The sequence below is a fragment of the Lepeophtheirus salmonis genome, chromosome 2 (genome assembly GCF_016086655.4).
Source record: "Lepeophtheirus salmonis chromosome 2, UVic_Lsal_1.4, whole genome shotgun sequence".
In the NCBI taxonomy this organism is placed as follows: domain Eukaryota; kingdom Metazoa; phylum Arthropoda; class Copepoda; order Siphonostomatoida; family Caligidae; genus Lepeophtheirus; species Lepeophtheirus salmonis.
Window position 1 is genome coordinate 40,717,866 of NC_052132.2, and position 5,678 is coordinate 40,723,543.

Sequence of the window (5,678 nt, forward strand, 5' to 3'; positions counted from 1 at the left end):
GGCAAGTACAGCATAGAGGAGAAAAGACAGCTTGACCAAAAACCTACAAGGGCAGAAGGAAGTGTTAACCCAATCATCTGAGGATGGCATTGCCAATACAATAGTGAGCTTTGAGATTGCAAAGATTCTCTCCAAACACCAAAAAACCATTCTCTGATGGTCAAAAGGTAAAATAGTGCCTACAGAAATTTGCTTAAGTTAAGTGCTCACAAATCCTAAAAAGTGTGTTAGATGTATTTCTTTCACACCGCACTATAGTCAGACGAGTAGGAGATATGGGCCCAGACATAGCATATCAATTAATGGTGAAGCTAAGTGATATTGAATGCTCACATTAGATGAGAGTACAGATATCAGAGACACTGCACAGCTGGCTGTATTTATTCGAGCTGTATGGAAGGATTTCAATGTAGCTGAAGAACTGCTTGACTTGAACCCGTTGAAAGGCACTACAAGAGGTGTAGATATATTTGAAGTTGTTGAAGCATCACTACAGAAAGTGGGAATTGAGGACTTCAGGAAATGTGCATCACTATGTACAGTTGGTACACCATCTATGATTGTCTGTTACAATGGTCTCATTGCCAAAGTACGTGAGTTAAATCAGATGTTATTGCAGTTCATTGCATCATATACCAGGAGAACCACAGTGCTAAAGAACTGAGGAACAATCTAACTGACAGTCATCTGCTGCATAGTTTGCGTCTGTGCACATCAATAATAGAACCAAACATTCACCAATTGCCTAAAAACATCCAACATCAAGCTCCTTACAAACTATGAATATTATAAAATTATGCATTTAATATCTCCTGTCATTCATAAATAAAATACATACAAGTTGTATATGGTATTGCTTCAAATTTAAATAAAAGCAAAACATGCACAATAAGGGTTTTGTGGCGCGGGCCCGACAATTGTTGAATTCTGAAAAATGGCCGAGCTCTTGAAAAGGTTGCCCAACCCTGCTGTAATTGAACATTTACTTACAAAAGAGCTGATATGCTCATATTATTTATTTCCTAGATGAAAACTTAAATCCATGTTATATTTTCTTCTTCAACATGAAAATAATGAAACTACAGAAAACTTCTATATAAACTTATATCTATAAATGAAATATGTAAAATTAGGATAACGTAGATACCTTCTTCATTTCGATTTCAATAGGTAATTTTTATATCATGGAAAAATTGAAATGATCTCCTGGCGCAAGTTCTACAAAAGTTGAGGATAATTACAAATTATTTGTCTGTCTCATTTATAGAACTCGTTTGCTGTATTTTCCACTGAACATACAACTGATCAACAACAAGTCCTAGTTTATATGGATCTGTTTAATCAAATTGCTCTACTTTGTGTTGGATTGGAAACAGTAGTGACTTAAGGAAGAAACCTCTTAATAAAAAAACAAAATGCATGCCAATCCAGAAGATTTGTCATTTTGTCTAATAATGTGATTTATACGCTCACACAATTCCCTAATATTCAAAAAAGCCTCAAACTTCTTGTTGACTGAAGACTCATATACTTTGGACAAAAAAAGTTTGGAAAATAATACTTTTTCGTCATTTTCATCAATATGTATGACTTTATCCATATTTTTTAATTTAACTATAAATACAATAAAATAAAAATATTTTTTTAATTATTTGTCTTGAAAAATCCAGTTTTTTTTTTCGGCAGGCTTAATTTCGTATGTTATGTTTTTTCTGGCAGGTAAAGTTTGTATACGTATATACAAGAGAAGCATTCTAAAGCAGAATGGTTATCCTTCTATCATAACGACGTATAATTAGCCTTCTGGACAGAGATTAATTGGAAGGAAGTTTGTTTTTCAACGAACCAACGCGCCAATACATAAATCCAAGCTCTGCAAAAACTTATTGAAAAAGAAATCAACCTATCACATCTTATTAATTTTACTATGGACAGCTCAATCTCCTCATTGGAGCCCAATAAAGCTATACTGGGAACATCTAGACAGAAAAGTTCAGGAAAAGTCCCCTGCAAGTATGATAAAGTTATGAAACATTTTAAAGACTGCTTGGAATGATATCAAACAGAATTTGAAAGTAACAGACAGAATGCCATAAGTCTGTAAATTAATTATAGCGGCAAAAGGAACGACACATACGACTAATTGTTCTTTTTCTGTATAGAGGGTACTACGGCTCACTATAGCTTATGTTTTTCAACTTCCTTAAGCAGGCTTGAAAACGGCCATTTTACTCTACCAAGCATTAAACACTTCGATTTCGGGTTATTAAGCATAGTATGTGTATGTTTTTACTTTGATCTTTTTTATATCGTTCAAAACCAATATTGATAGAAGAAGTACCTTCTTTATGAAGCACATTTTTCGAGAATTAGGTCAAGATCATGCATTTTTTGCTAGAAAATTTTAAACAACATAATTTGTTTCAATTGTTCAATACCTATCCATTGTTGTATTTGATAAACGTATTAGTGACGTTGTGAGAAACTAAAATCTCAAATTCAAAACATTTCAAGAATGTGTTATAAAAAGAAGCTAGGAAATCATACAACATACATTAATTTTAATTTCGTTTAACATATGATTTTTATTTAATTTTTTGGCCTAGAAATTCTGGACTGTATTATAATACTATTCAAGAACTATGTATGTTATGAAATTCTGTATTGAAAGTTTTTGATCTATGAACAATAAAAATTTAAAATTTATACGAAAATATTTGTCAATTTAAGTTATACATCATTGGAAAATCCGAAACGTTCCCAATTAAAAGATAACTTCTCAAAAAATATTTGTACATACATACCTATTTATTGAAAACTTATACAAAAGTATAAATTTTAACGTTATATGTAAGGAGAGGGATATATATATATTTCATTTTTTTGGAAAAAATAATATGTTATGGGTATTTGTAAACTTAATAGATAACAAAGAGAAGAAAGAAAAAGGATGATACAAATTTATCTATTTTGTAAACTTTCTTTCTTTTACACATATCCTCTCTCAAAACATACTAAAATATAAAATTCAAAATCAAAGACTTTCATTTTTACAAAATAAAGAAAAATGAACAAAATATATCTCAAACCTGATAGGGTGGAGTCCTTGTATAGAATATACTACTTGAAGTAAATAGTATGTACTCCGCACTCATTTGTAGAGAGTCAGTATGTAATGTAATTATTAGTTATCTTCGTGAATAAAATCCAAGCTTAAAGTCAGTTGTGATCATACACTCATTCGTTTAGCATCTCAAAAAATAACATTCCAATATGAAATCTTTTGTAAGCAATAGAATATAAATGTATTTAACAAACGATTATATATAATTTTTTATTTTCTAGACGGCTTTAGCAGTCCTCTTGGTCATTGGATCATCCCAAGCCTCATACCTTAGCCCCTACGTTGGTGGTCATGGATATGGTTATCCCGGATATGCTCCATATGCTGTCCCTGCTGTCAAGATCCCCGCCCCAGAAAAGACCGAACTTAAAGTAGAAACAATCGAAGCACCCAAAAAGGTTTAGACTACGCTTACACTACTCCTTATGCCGCACCTTATGTCGGTGGATATACTGCCCATCATGCTGCTCCCTACGTTGCAGGATACGCTGCTCACCATGTTGCTCCCTATGCCGCTGGATACGCTGCCCACCATGCTGCTCCCTATGCTGCAGGATACGTTGCCCCCCCATGCTGCTCCTTATGCTGCCGGATACGGTTACCCTGCCAGCTCTCAATTCCACTCTCAAGATGAATTCGGCAACCTCAAGTTCGGATACTCCAACATCAACTCCGCTAAGCACGAACATGGTAATACCTATGGAGGTGTTGCTGGAGGATATCAATATGTTGATGCCAACGGTGTTTTGCAATCGGTCTCCTATGTTGCTGATGGTCTTGGATTCAGAACTGTCGACTCTAGATTGCCAGTTGCCCCAGCTGTTCCCGAAGCTGAACCCCTTGTCCAAGCTCCCGCTCCAGTTTTCGAAGGAAAACAAATTCCTGACACCCCTGAAGTTGCTGCTGCCAAGGCTGAGTTCCAAAAAACCTTTGATGAGGCTGTTGCCGCTGGTGGAGACTGGGATTAAATGTTATTCGCATCAATTCAAAACTAATCAAAGATTTTGATCTCTGATGATAAGGAGATATTCATTCAGTACCTGTCTCTATTGTAATATATAATATTTTGAGATGAACATAGACGAAATATAATCCAAAGGATAGAAAAACTATTTTCTATAAAAATAGCTTAATTATAGAACCTTACCCCAATTTTTAACCTAAGTCACAGGGTTAGGTTTTTTATATGCATATATCTACATACTCATAAATCAAACAAAAACAAATTAAACCAAAGTTAGTAGTTTTTTCTCATTTTTTTACATTTAAAAATGTAAAAACTTTATACCACTACATTTAGGATATTGCTTATAAAATATTAATAATAATATAAGAATTAATCGGGAATTGGCTTATATTTAGAATAATCTCTAAGGGGACTTTTAAAATGGTGTTTTTTTTTGTTTTGTTTTTTTGCGTAGAACATCTCCAAGTTTATTTTTTCATATATGCTCATATTCTTTTTATCCATAAAATCCATGATTTTCAATTTTAGTACAGGTATACATAATATTTTTTTTGTAGGACCTGATTAAATAACTCATAAATTCCAAGGTTATTTTCGATGATAAATTTGTGGTTTTAAAATCAAAGAATACACTATTTTGGATTTTTTGGTGAAACATTGTTTTTTTTTTTTTAATGTGCTAAAGAACTTCTTATCCGTCACATATTTGTAATGAGTATTGGTAGGATTCCTTGGGAATTATTGACTGGGACCCTATCTTGACTTATCTTCGTATTTAAATCATTCATAATTTAAACAAAGTGAAAATAAGGCTTATACACATAATAAAATGTGACACATTTATATTGTCCTGCAACTATCTCTAAGCTACTATTGGTTCATTATGAATACTAGCTAAAATATAAATGATTGTGAGAAAAATTGTTAAAAAATATATACAAGTACAGTAAAGTCTCGAGTCTTAACTTGATAGTGCATGTCGATTATAAAATATTTAAATTTGAGATCAAGTCAAATCTTCAAAGTACGGAATCGGGTCTAAGTCGAATCTCAATTCTCAAGTTCCCAGTCTGTTACCTACAAGTACAAAATGCAAATAGTTCAACGCAAAATGAATATTAATTTACATGAAATATAGCTTTAACCCTTTAAAAAACAGAAAATTTACTACATGCATAATACTGCCTGTGTCTTTTGTACTCATATTTACTCTTTTTTATATTTTAATGGCTTTATTGCAAAAATGTACATTTGGAGGTAATATTCTTAGCTGAATTCTTACTCAAGTAAATAAGATAATTAAAGATTAATATCCAAAAGAACAAAAAAATTGCTTTATAATAGAATACTCTTTTTTTTCCTATTAGTAGCCAGTTACATACTTATTGGAGAAGCAATATTGAAAGGATCCTTAGTAGCTTATGTGCACAAAAAATTCAAATATCTAGTCTTTATTCTAAGAAATACATATAAACTTAGGTTATTCTATAATTGTTTTTACGTTTTGTAAAGATGTTTATAAGATTATAAAGGTTCCATTGTACCTACATTTAAATTATATACTTTATAGTTATTTAGATATATGTT

At 32.1% G+C, this 5,678-nt stretch overlaps 1 pseudogene; it reads left to right on the forward strand.

The window, feature by feature from the left end:
• The first annotated feature begins 3,144 nt into the window (after window positions 1–3,144).
• Window positions 3,145–4,236, forward strand: LOC121113740 (uncharacterized; annotated as a pseudogene).
• Window positions 4,237–5,678: the final 1,442 nt, after the last annotated feature.